Here is a 14,429-nt window from a genome sequence, read left to right as displayed (position 1 = left end):
CCTGGGTGTTCCGTGGCTGCCTGATACCCAGGTAGATAAGCCTGCCTAATTTAGGTGAGACAGGAGGGAAAGGGGCAAGGTACAACCATTAAAATAATGGCACAGCAACTAGCACCAAGATGGTGGAAGATTCAGCTCCTGGTAGATCTTGAGCTTCATTATACACTCATTGAAACATAATAGCATGCTAAATGGCACTCCCACAGGTGCCAGGACAGTTTCAAGGCTGACCATAAATGGTCAAAAAGTGGGTGATGGCCCAGTTCCTGGGAATTCCAGCCCCTTCTGCAAAGTAGTTGGATTAATCCTCTCACTTGAGCCCATAAAAGCTAACAACCCTGCACCCTAGGCTTCTCTGGCTCTCTGTTGCCTTTGGAGATGGCCCACACTCCGTCTATGGAGTGTGCATCTCTCTGAGTAAATCTACTTTTACTCAACTATGGCTCACTCTTGAATTCTTTCCTGCATGAAGCAAAGGAACTTCACTTGGCGGGACGCATCCCAGGGGCTCGCCAGAGACCTGGGACATGACCACCCTCTCACGCCCCACTTTCCTGCATCACAGGGGTTCAGTGTTAAGAACCGTACTTTTCCTCTCATGGACGCTATACTCTCCAATATCAGTTATATAAGTTATAAAGGGGATCTTTTGATGTCTATCTGCTACCCTTCTCTGCCTCTATTTTGTAGTCGGTTCTGATGCTGACAACTGCCCTGCAAAGGCAATATGGCATAGTAGTTCAGAGTGGGCTGTGGAGTTAAACTTCTAGACTTACACCACGTACCAGCATTGTGATTTTGTTACTGAGTCCAAACTCACCACACGACGGGCCAGTAAATCAGGAGACAAAGAATTGGGATGAGGAATAATGGCTTTATTCAGAAAGTCAACAGACCGAAAAGATGGGAGAGTGATGTCCTAGAGAGCCATCTTACCCAAGTCAGAATTCAGGCTCCTTTTATACTAAAAAAGGGTGGTGGTGTGGTTGGTTTTGCAAACTTATTGGTGTCAGAATCCTTTGTTCTTGCAGCTGTCCATGTAGGTCAGGTCATGATGTCCCTGTAAAGCTCCAACAAGACAAATGTTATCCTCTACTCTGCAACTTTTTATCTCTATATGAATAGAAAAGTGTTACACTTTTAAAGGTCAGTACGTTGAGAATGGGCTCTCCTGTATATTTCAGGCTATAGGCAATATTCTTTTACAAAAGGTGCAGAACCAGCATGACTAAGCTCAGGAAATAGAACACAGGGTTAGAGCTAAAGGAACAGATCTCATATGGAGTCAGATTTGTTCTTCCCTATCACAATTTTGAGCATTTTGCTTCACTTCTCTGTCCTTAAATTTCTTAATCTATAAAATGGAGGTGATAATACAGTTGTGAAGATGAAATGAAGCAATACATTTAAAACACTTAGGTCTGTGCCTGGAACCTAGAAGCACTCAATTAGCTGCTATTACTATCCCCACTTTAGAGAGGAAAAATTAGAGGTTCAGAAAACAAATGTGGTTTGCCCAAAACCACCTGGCTAGTAACCAGAACCAGAATTGTAACCCAGGTCCTTTGGGTTTCAAAACTACCCCATGTTTTCCTATACTTGTGTGTCCTTTTGGGAAGGCTTGGTTCATCTGTCTTGTTTGGCAGACTGTATTTCATTAATCTCCTAGAGGAAAGTCCTGAAACCAAAACATCCAATCTACTTGGAAGCAGGCCCACCTGTGTGTTGTGTGTGCTGCACAATCCAGTGAGTATATGGATGATTGTCTCACTTTTGGTTCAGAAGCTTGTGATGGTTAACATTTGCCTTCACAACACTTAATAGTACCCTTGAGTCCATGGTCAAAGTGTGGCCAGGATCAGTAGCATCTGCATCACTTGGGAACTTGTTAGATATGCAGAATCCCAAGCCCCACCCCAGACTGAAACAGTCTGCAGTTTAACAAGATCCAGTTAACTCATACCTGCATTACTGTATGAGAAGTACTGCTATGGCTACTCAGTGGAAATTAATTAAATGGGCGTTTGACATATTACACTTTCTGTATATTTACAGTCATATTTCAATAAATCTATCTTATTTATATAATTAGGACTAGGCACAATTTCATACTGCCCAAGCATTTGAACATCTAAGTACTAAATTAGTTATTTATTTTTAAGAGAAAGGTAAAGAGTCAAAGGATTCGAATTTCTGCATGGCAATTCAATCTGAAATCACTACAGTTCTTAATTTTTCCTGAACATCTGTGGAGTATAATTATAATTAACCATGCTTTGAATATTAATTGTGTCTGTGTCATTAAAGTGTTAGGACAAAGTGAATCAATAATATGCAAACTCTTACTGACCCCTGCCAAATGTTTCAATCATTTATTTTACATTTTTCAACTAAGGAAATCATTACTAATAATTGATAGTCTTTTACTTTCTCCAGCAAACAAGCAAATAATTCCATAAGAAATGCTGAAATCTAAAAGTAGAGATTTTGAATTGTGGGGTGGTGCTATGTGCCAGTTATTTTCTAGAGTAAAATTATTCCATAGCTCCTTCATATATTTCTTAAAATCTCTCTGAAATCCAAATTATATTAATAGATCTTTGTGGAATTACTTATCATGAGAATTTTATTCACTATATTAGAAAGATGGCAATATTTGCATAATTGTTTCGCTGAAGACGGAAAGACTGCAAACCAGTATTTCAGATTCTGTTTTTTTTTAATTCAAAGACAGCTTGACAGTAATGCTCATTGATTAACAAATAAAGCTTAGCAACTTATAAAGTGACATTAAAAATGACTGAGAAACACTCACAATTTAAATGAAGGGAATTGCCATAATGGATAAATATGGACTCATTTAACTAAACAGAATGAAGTTGATTTTTGAACTCAACCTCTTGGAATTTTCCTTTTATCTGTTCCATGACCTTTTGTTATTTTAAAATATTAGACAGATTTTGATCAAATTACATGTAACATGGGCATCAGGAAACACTGTAAGTTTAATTTTTGATTTTTGTCCAAAACTAAATGGCAAATGGATTATATATCCATTTATATTTTCAAGTGGATTGTATTTGTAAATGACTATATCATATAGATTTTGGTAATATTTGTTTTTTGAAACATATTTTCTGATGAACAAATGTCTCACTATCATATCTTGAAATGCAGTATTTATAGTTTATGACAGAGAAAATTCCCTGAAACTTACTTTAATTCATCCAATAAATACATTAATACATATATCAATATTTGCATGAATTATACAAAATATATTGATACTTATATTAATTGCAATGTTTTAAAATTTTTATATATTAGAACAAGTAAAAGCTACATGTTAGAGAACAATTAGGTGATTACTTGTGGTACTTCTCGAAAGCCAGATTGGGCTATATAGTGAGTTTATATAGTTGAAATTGAAAATCCCTCCCATCTAATAATATAATCTTTAACACAGGTGAATGCTAGACAGTGACAAGAGGCAAAGAAATATATGCGATGAAACATCAGTAAGAGAAATATAGCAAAAATTCACTGCTGAATAGTGATATATTCAAATTGTTAATGGCTTCCATCTATATGGCATAATGATTTCACATACATTATCTCATTATCTCCATTGTGAGAGGGGCTAGCGAGACCCATAATATAATCTCCATTTTGCAGAGAGATTAACAGATTTATCCAGTCACATGACCAGTCAATGGTAACGTAAAGTCAAATTAAGATTATTTAGATCCCAATGTAGTGCACATTTTCACTACGCTGTATTGCATTGCTAAAGGCGATTCGATTGTGGAGTGAGAAGAATAATGGCCTCAAGGCTCTTATTTCATTTGTTAAGGACCCGAAACCAGGATTTTGGGGGCTCCAAAGGACTAAGCACACATTTTACCTTCCTCCTCCCCTACATTTGCATAAGAATGAGGTTTATTTCTGTGGAGAATGACAGCTTGATGGGTTAAAAACGGGTTACAAACCTTGCCAGCTTATTGCAAATGTTAATTAAAAATCAACATATTTACAATGTTACACTGAGAACAAATATTATCTTACATAGGAAGGAAAGGTGGAGTAGGCTAGAAGGAAGAGAATTTTAAGTGCCTATTGTGTGTCAGACATAAAGCTGCCACATAATAATGACTTGCCTAAGGTCACGCAGGGAGTGGAATCAGAACTGAAATCCTACTCAGTATCTTCAAGGTGAGTCTTTTACCAGATCTTCTCATACAAACAGCACAATGACAAGTCACAAAGGAAAATCCAAGGTACCCAAGCATTTGGAAACACTATGATATGCAGCCTGGTAATGGAATAATTGAGAACTGGTATTTAATGCAAGTGTTGGGGCAATACTGTACTTTAGAAAGCAAAACATTCTTAGTATGTTAGTGTAGGATCAATTCCTTTAATACGTGTGAATTGAGCTCATACTATTGCTAGGCACTGATCCAGGCTCAGAGGACACATTAGTGAACACAGCAAAGACCCTCCTCTCACGGAGGCTAGCCTGGGACTTAGAGGGTATTTGCAAACAGCAATGGAGCTAACAAAAAATAAACTAGATAATTAGCTTTTCACTTGTAGAGGATGATAAAACTATCTAAAACTAGATAACTAAAAGATTTCTGAACAGTCAAATCAATTTCATAGAGGGCAATTTTCAGATGGTGAGATTTTTAAAAGCAGTTTACAACTTATGCAATTGTAAAGGAACAAAACTGTACCGTAAATACTATATTTTGATGCTCTTCTAACAGATGTTTCTTTAAATTGATCAAAAGAGAGCACTGAAATCAGATTCTGGGATAGTGGATATTCAAGACTTGCCTGGGTACCATTATTTTATTATTCACAGGTGACTGGATTTCTAATTCTGTATGTTGAACTCACTCTTCTTGCAACTTATTGGCATCAAACCAGTTGTGTGACTTTTTCCCTTACCATCTTATTACTAAATGCTTTTAATTAGAATTCAAGTACACACCAGGAGATTTCTCATGCATGTAAGATACGTTTTCCTAAGCTGGTTCATGAAGCAAGTAGAAAAACACAGTGAAGCTAATTACAGATTATTTCTTTCATGGGAAAACATTTAGAAGCAATCTAAGTTTCCCATATGAAAATTTTACGTAGTTGGATGAACACCTCCTTAGAAGACAGAGTCTGTAATGTTTCAGATAAATGAATAAGATGATTGTCACCAAACTGAAGTGAAAAAAAGGAATATTGAGTTCATGTGCTACTTACACACATAGTCATGTGAATAGGGTGAAGTTTTATGTAGCTTCAGTAAGTTACTGGAATATATAATAATCAAGTTATATAAATTATCTCTAGCCCCTCCTTCTTTTCATTTCTATGTTTTATCAATGGCATATGTAAAAGTGCCTAGAACAATGTTGGTACAAAAAAATGCTCATTTAATATTTATTAAACAAAATAGTTACAAACCATTCCACTTCTGTTTGCAACAATCAACTACACCCCCTCCCATGTTCTTTTGTAGAAAAGGAGCCTGTATTCTGACTGGAGCAAGGTGGTTCTCCAAGACATTAGTCTGCCATCCTCTCGGTCTGCTGGCTTTCCGAATAAAGTTGCTATTCCTTGCCCCAACACCTCGTTTCCCGATTTATTGGCTTTTCATGAGGCAAGCAGAATGAGTTGGGACTCGGTAACAACACCATACCCAAAAATAAACTCAAAATGGCTTAAAGACTTAAACATAAGACAAGATGCTAGAAATCTCTTAGAAGAAAACTTAGGCAAAACTTTTTCTGACATGAATCTTAACACTGTTCTCTTAGCACAGTCTACCCAGGCAATAGAAATAAAAGCAAAATTAACAAATGGGACCTAATTAAACTTACAAGCTTTTGCACAACAAAGGAAATCGTAGGCAAAGCAAAAAGAAAACCTATGGAATGGGAGAAAATATTGAGCAAAAGATGAGACTGACAAGGGCTTAATTTGCAGAATATATAAACATCTCATACAATTTAACAACAAGAAAGCAAACAACCCGATCCAAAAATGGGCAGAAGACCTAAACAAGCAATTCTTCAATGAAGACATACAAATGGCTAATAGGCTCATGAAAAAATGCTCAATATCACTAATTATCAGAGAAATGCAAATCAAAGCTACAATGAGGTGTCACCTCACACCGGTCAGAATGGCTGTCATTCAAAAGTCCACAAACTTAAATGCTGGAGAGGGTGTGGAGAAAAGGGAACCTTCCTACACTGTTTGTGGGACTGTAGTTTGGTGAAGCCATTAAGGAAAATAGTAAGGAGATTCCTCAAAAAACTAAAAATAGACTTACCATATGATCCAGCAATCCTACTCCTGAGTGTATGTCCAGAAGAAACTCTAATTTGAAAAGACACATGCACCCCAATGTTCATAACAGCATTATTTACAATAGCCAAGACATGGAAGTAATCTAAATGTCCATCAACAGATGATTGGATAAAGAAGATGTGATGAGAGTACACAAAGCACAGTAGAGATATTTAACCAAACATATTTGGAAGCAATTGACTTTTTTTTTTAATTTCAAAATTTCCATTCAGTAAAATGGTATTTTTCCCCATTAATGAATTTCAATTAATTATGGTGTGTCTGTGTGTCATCTCAAAATGTCATACACTGTTTGATTCTATTCTGTCACATTCTTGAAATGACAAAGTTATAGACATGGAACAAATTGTTGCCAGGGGCTAGGGGTGGGATAAGTGTCACTATAAAGGCACCAGGGAGATCTTTGAGGTGTTGGAATTGTGTCTTGATTATGATTGTGGTCACAGAAATGTCCACTTGTGATAAAACAGCTTTGAAGTATACTGATATGTTGTACTGACATCAATTTCCTGGGTTTCATACTGTACTATAGTTCAATAAGATGTAAATATTTGGGGAAACTGGGTGAAGAGGACCTAGAACTTCTCAGTAATATCTTTGCAATTCCTGTGAAACTATAATTATTTCAAATAAAAAGATAAAGACAAAAAACTATGGTGTGTCATCATATAAGACCTATGTGTATTTTGTTTAAATTCTGGTATTTTATGAACGGAATCCTGTCCCCCCATTATAATTTTTAAATGTCTCTTTGTAGTAAATTAAGAAAGCTAATTTTTCTTTGCTTATTTTGCGTTTTATATGCAGCCATCTTGCAAAACTCTCTTATTATATCTTATTGTTTTCCATTTGATGTTAGTGAATTTTCTAGTTATACATAATATCTACAATTTTGTCTTCATTTTCAATAGCGCTACCTCTCCATTTCAAGTCATGCAGCGTTTAATTGCATTTGTTAGCACTTGACAAAACAGACTCCCCAGTATAAAATGATGTAAGTGTATGTCCCTAGGCGCTATGATGACCTGTGATTTTTATTTTCATCGTTATACTTTACCATATTCCTACCATGAATAAGCATTTCCTTTATAACCAGAAAATCACTACAGTTATTTCTTTAAAATCCAGTTTAGTTTTTAATCTGGTGATGCCAGGTGCAGTCCACAGTGCTTCGCCAAATTGCTAGGTTCCACTGGGATTTACACAACACTTCTCCGTTCCTGCTCTGCCTGGTTCTCTCTTCAGACGGAAGTCGGCTCTTCTTTTCTTCCATCCCGCCACCCGCCCCCCGCCAACCCCCGGCCTCGCTCTTGCAGATTCGAAAGGTTCTGTAGTTCTTTCCCGGCCAGGACGCGCGCACGGAAAACTACAACTCCCAGAGAGCAAAGCGCCCAGACCGGTTCTACCCCTTCCTGCTATTGAATGTATGACGTCACAGTGCAGCATGCAACGTGAGGAAGGTAAACTTCCACCAGGAGCAAGGTTGCATTGTTGGGAAGTGTAGTCCCGGAATGAAGGTGGACAGTGAGCTACCGACTGCCGGAGAGGCCCAGGTTAGAGGTGGAGGTGGGGGCAGCTTTGGAGGTGGGAGTGAAACTGCTGCTAGGAGAGCTGCACCTGCACAGTGGAGGCGGCCACTATGGCTTTTCCGGTCCGGAAGGCTAGTTCAGTGGTCCTCACACTTCTTGCTCACACATACCTCCTAAAAGAACTGTGACAAAGTCTCTACCCCTTTGCACGTTTTGAAGATGACCTACTGATTTTTTTTTTCCACATGAGTTTAAAATAATTGCAAAGGATATGATTTCTAGGGTTCTGTAAATACGCTGTTTTCTTTTAATGCATTTGTTGATGTATAAATGAATACAGTAAAGCAGAGATTTTGAAGGTATTGCTGGATGCGTATGCATACTGCTGTTCAGTCCTGCAGACCCACTTATTCAGGGTATTTCGATACTCTTTGAAGGCTCTCTCATGTACCTCCCAGTCAAAACACTCCCGGAGATAACCACTATTGTGACTTTTATCACAAAGGATTATTAGTTTGCCTATTCTTGAAGTACATGTACAACAGTGTGTAAACAAACATATTGTGTCAGTATTACAGATGTACCAAATGGAAGCTAAATACTGGAATGAAACCCATTATTCGTTTAAAATTCAGGAAAAAGCTCATTTTTAACAGTTGAAAATTCTACATAATCTCTTTTTCTCCTTGAACTTCTACTTCCGCACTCTTACCCCCAGAGAATTTTACTCTAATGTTATTACACTATACTTTTACATTGGAAAAGTTTTTGTTGATTACCCTATAATACTTATGTGCGACAAAAATGCGTAAATATGTTCACGTTTAATTTTTTATAGATCCTCTCATTATAAGGCTCCAGGTTAAAACATTTTTCCCTAGATTTGCATTATTTTCATCATTATTGATCATAGAACATTGATCAAAACAACCTAAAATATATAATTTTTGATTAATAATTGTTAAACATTAAAACTGAATATGCAATTTGAAATGCATTTTAAAATGTAATGGATTTCTGTCATTAATTTGTGTATATGCATTAATATTACTTATTAGTATAACGAGACAGTTCATCATCAGACCTATATCTCTTTTGTTAGTTTTATAAATGTAAGTAATGAGGAAATTTACTCAGAGAATTCAGGATATAGCAATATCATTCAATTCTTTGACTTCCTTCCGCATTATATGCCAAAAATAAGATAGTGATCTATCATCAAGAATTATTTTTTAATGTCCTGCCAGCTAATAACTGGATTGAGTACTCTTTCAATTTTCTTGAAAGCAAAGAATTGGAAATCACCTGAATTGCAAATGGATTTGTTCCCAAACATCATAGTGCAACTAGACAGCAGTATTTCTTAATTGTCCCTTTGTATGGTTCCTTAGAGTTTTTTTCCCCCAACAGCTTTATTGAGGCATAATTTACATGTCACAAATGTTCCCATTGTCAGTATACGATACAATGATTTTTTATTAAGTTTATAGAGTCGTGCAACCATCACCACGGTATGGTTTGAGAACATTTCCATCATCCCCCAGATTTTCACTCATGTCTGTATGCCATCAATCATTGCTCCCAACCCCAGGCCCAAGCAACCACTGTTCTGCTTTCTGCCTATATAGATTTACCTTTTCTGGAAATTTTATGTAAACATAATCATAGAACAAGTAGTACGTTGTGTCTGACTTCTTTAACTGAGCAAAATATTTTTGGAGGTTCCTCCATATTGTAGCATACCATCTGGGACACTCACCAATAAATTAGGTTCTGGATGGTTAAGGGGTATGCTTTTCTTCTGTCAAACAGGAGAAGGGTGGTGGTGAAATGGGACTTAGGAAATGATTGATATTACAACAGAAAAAAATAACATATGGAAGTCGAGATTTTGAAAAGGATTTTTAAAAAATAATCCATGCCTGGGCACTCCTTGGAAAAAGTCTTCATGTATTATCAGGAGTGTAACATACTCCATTTTGAAGAAAACTGGACTAAATTTGGTAGGAGTACCCAACAAAGTAGATTAGAATAGAAGTTTCAAAAGGTGTTTTTGTCACTTGATCTCTGTGCTTCAATTTCCTGATCTGCAAAATGTGCACAATAATATCTACCTTACACATTTGTTGTTGTGGGGATTGGAGAGCCCAAGGATCATGAGGAGAGGACTGAAATGACTCCCAGTATCTGTCCCATTAGATACCAGTCAGCAACTGATAATCCAGAACTTCTGACCAAGAGATTTCATTTTGGCTTCAACCTGACTCTTCCACATTATAAAGGATCTGCCTGGGATCTAGCCTGGGATCAGTGTTAGGATCCACAGATCTCTTACTGCAGTAATTGATCTCAGTCTTTAGCTACATTCTGGTATAATAAAGATCTACTTGGAACTTGGAGTTCCTATAGACTGAGCCCAAAGATTAGAACCTATCATGCATTTAAGAGCTAAAGGGATTTTACATTCAAAAGACTGCAGAACAAATTTCATTAATTTTATTTAAAAAATGAATGCAGTTTAATTGAAAGATGTACATTGTAAACTTACATTGCTAGAGAAGCTCCCAATTTCCTCACTCCCCACCCAGCCACTCCTAGTCTTCTGAAGCAGTGAGATGGAGATAAATTCTGTCACAATCATGTCGTTCAATCCAATTTTTCAGTCAGTTCTTTTAGGCTTCCAATTTGGATGTGACCCGATTATTTACCAAGAACTGGGAGTCCTGAGCAGACAGAAGGATTGAGCATCCTTTTTAAAGAATAGTAATATGTACAACCTTCTCCCTAATTCTGAGGGATTCAGGAAAATGCGGTGGGGAAAGGGATAAAAATCTTCTGGTTTTCTGTAGGCAAACTGATTTTAATTGAATTAATATTTCAATTATAACTGGAAGATGAATTGAAGCTTCAGTACTGATGAAGGCATTGTTGCCTAGCAAGAGGGAGGCTTAACACATTGCTGCAGCCAGATAGAAATTCAGCACACCCAGCACACCCAGCGACCAGTCATTGCAGGAGGAGCTGCGGCTGCTTCTTTGCCATGGTAGCAACAGAGGCAGATGAGTGAAAGAGAAGAATAGTAATCACTGTTGAAAACCCCCAATGAGGGGAATGGAGCTAAATTAAATATCTGACGCACATTGTCAGACCCCTGCCTGTGAGGTGGTAGACGTACAGTATGTACCACGGAAACAAATACTTTCTCTGTGATGATGCTAAGGTGATGCCAGCAAAATGGATCCCATTTGCTATTACTTAGCTTGATTCTGTGCTCACCATCCTTAAAGACATACCAGAAAATCCCATTCCTTGTCCTTTAGCCATAACATCCATCCCTTAAAGGGTTGTCCAATTAGAGTTCTCACTCCCTAATCAAGCATTCTGGTTGTACACAGTGTCTGGAAGACTGTCTGCTCAGATTACGTGTTTTGGGCATTGAGAAGGCTTTGTACCCAAGTCCAGGAAGGCCACATAATTCTCCAGATTCCTGTATGAGCACACTCTCCAAGGTTATTTGTATCTGCCCTTGGTCCCAAACTCCCTCGCAGATAACAGTAGGAGTAGAGAGAAATATGAGATCACTACAAAGTATTTTTTCCCAAATTAGTTGTATCTAAATTATAGTTCAGCTATTGGGTAGTTTTTATAAGAATGCCAGTGAACAGACATAAGGTCTACGAGGGAAAAAAATTACCCTACACCAGATATTCTATTATGGAATATTTCAAACATATCCAAAAGTAGAGGGAATAGTATAATGAACCTCCATGTATATATCACTCAGCCTCGATAATTATCATTTTATGGCCAAACTTGTCCTTTGTATACCCCCATCTACTTCCCATCCCCACTTCCGGAATTATTTGAAGTAAATCCCAGACATCATATAATTTCATCCATAAATACTTAGTACACATCTCTAAAGGACTCTTTTAACCCAATGTCATTATCACACCTAAAAAAAGTTAACAGTAATTCATAATATTATCAAATAATCAGTTCAGATTTTCTTTTTTTCTTATCCTTTTTAATTGAAGTATATATAGTTTATTTACAATGTTTCAGGTGTACAATAAAGTAAGTTTTTAAAAAAATTTTATTTTTTGAAGTATAGTTGATTTACAATGTTGTGACAGTTTATACATATATTTATATATATACTTTTTCATTATACGTTATTACAACATATTGAATACAGTTCCCTGTGCTATACAGTAGCAGTTTATATTTTCCTGATTATCTTATAGTTCAGCGCTTCTCAAACATTAATGTGTACAGGAATCATCAGGGAATTTACTTAAAAGCAGATTCTCATTCAGTAAATCTAGGGTGGAGCCTGAGATTCTATATTTCTGACAAGCTCCTAAGTGATGCCAATGCTGTTGGTTATCAGATCACACTTTGATTAGCAAGATCATGTATTTTGTTTGTGTCTAAATTTTTAGTATGTTATAAGTTTCAACTTAGAAGTTAATGTGCCTGAAGATGTCAGAGAAATGCACAATACTGTTTCTTATCAGTTATTTACTCCCAAATGAACTTTGGTGTATACTTGGCAGAGTGCTGGGCATTGGGAATCGGGGAGGTGGGTGGAGCCTCTTCTTCTCTGTGATCAGCTAACAGTTTAATTAAAGGGTAGAAAAAGAAAGATATATACCATATTGAATTTCTGCCCATCTCTTATGTGCACATATTCATAATATTTTATATATATATTTTTTCCTTTTATGAGATGGTTGATGTGTTAGTTTCCTTTGGCCGCTATAACAAATTACCACAAACTTAAAACAACAGATATTTATTCTCTCACAGTTTCGGAGTTCATAATTTCTTATCAGTTTTACTAAACTGAAATCAAGGTGTTGGCATTGCTGCACTCCTTCTGGAGATTCTAGGGGTGAATCTGTTCCTTGCCAATTCCAGCTTCTTGAGGGTGCTGGCATTCCTTGGTGTTCTTATCTTGTGGCCACATCATTCTGATCTCTGCCTGTCTTTACATGGCCTTCCCTTGTTTGTTTCTCTCATCCTCTCACTTCTACCTCACTCTTATAAAGACACTTGTGATTAGATTTAGGGCCCATCTGGATAATCCAGAATAATATTGCAATGTCAAGATCCTTAAATTTCAAGGATTAGGACCTGATCCCTTTGGGTGACCATTATTCAGTGTGCTTCGTTGGGTTCTTAATTTGGTTGAAAATTTATCAACTACAAAACTTTTCCAAGAGCCTCATCCTCACAAAGTTAAGTAGATCTGCCATGATTCTCTCATTTACCCCATGGAGAATGAGGAGACCCCTATCCCTACCCGAGATTGGGTGAACTGGGGTAGGGGGTACATAATGTGGCAGGATGGATGGGAGCAAGATGAGGGGTGAGGAATCCAATAATTAGATACTCATAATCTGAAGAACATGAGTTGATTGTCACAAGGAGGATTATATCACCAATATGAATGCTTTCATGAGTGAATACAATTAATAGATGTAGAGAATATAAAGTTCTATTCATAAAGAAAATGCCCAACCTATCATTTACAATACCTGACTTGTCAGCAGCCACCTTGCTTTATTGGTTTCATTGTTGCAAATTATATACATGGTCAGTGGTCCCTCGACATTTTACTATTTTTTAATTATGATTCTGGATTTGAAAAGATCATCCTTCTAGATACAGAGGGGAGATGGAAGTGCAAATTCATACAATTCTTGGAATTGCTGTGATCATCTCTTAATTGTGGAAGGTCTGCAAGAAAAATGTCAGTTCTGTTTCCAACAGACATTGCCAATCCACTTTAAAATAGGGAGCCAAGTATGATTCCTAGACAGGTACTTTACCGGCACTCTCATCAGGTGACAGAATCGTGCATTCCCTTCAAGTCATGACTCTCTCCTTCAGAGTCACCTCCACTATAGAATTTTTTTCCAGCTCTATAGTATCAATAAGTGGAATCATAATTTGTGTGTGTGTGTGTGTGTGCATTTTTCCACTTACTATTATGTTGGTGAGGTTCCATATCTTTGGGTTTAGTTGTAGATAACTCATTGTCATCCCACTGTGTGAGTATACCATGGTTTATTTATCTGTTCTACTGTTGATGAACACTCAGATTTTCAACTATTAAGCACAGTGTTGCTAGGAACATTCTCCTTTGGTGAACATATGTCTGCATTTCTGTTTTGCATATACTTAGGCATGCAGTAGCAGGCTCATAAAATATGCATATGCCTAGCTTTAATAGATGTAGCCAAAGTGTCTGTACAAATTTACATTCCCACGAGCAGTGTATGAAGGTCCAAGGTTCTCCACAAACTTGTCAGCCCTTGATTTTTATTTTTTAATTTAGCCATTCTCATGGATGTGTAGTGGTATTGCATTGTGGTTTTAACTTATGTTATCTCAGTGACTAATGAAGTTGAGTGCTTTTTGTACGTGTATTGGCCCTTTAGAGAGCCTTTTGATGAGGTATCTGTTGGTCAAGTCTTCTGTTCATTTTTCTATCGGGTTGTATATTCTTTTCTTTATATA

General features: G+C 36.9%; 1 long non-coding RNA gene across 1 annotated transcript in view; it reads left to right on the top strand.

The window, feature by feature from the left end:
• The first annotated feature begins 7,808 nt into the window (after positions 1–7,808).
• LOC116150904 (uncharacterized) overlaps positions 7,809–14,429 on the top strand; it is a 453,257-nt gene continuing 446,636 nt past the window's right edge. The window contains exon 1 of the long non-coding RNA XR_004134727.2: positions 7,809–7,925. This is a non-coding gene — a long non-coding RNA (uncharacterized LOC116150904). The remainder of the gene's footprint in view (positions 7,926–14,429) is intronic.

Source organism: Camelus dromedarius, chromosome X (genome assembly GCF_036321535.1).
Source record: "Camelus dromedarius isolate mCamDro1 chromosome X, mCamDro1.pat, whole genome shotgun sequence".
Lineage (NCBI taxonomy): Eukaryota > Metazoa > Chordata > Mammalia > Artiodactyla > Camelidae > Camelus > Camelus dromedarius.
Note: the sequence above shows the minus strand (reverse complement) of the source record. Positions and strands in the feature narration are given on the sequence as shown.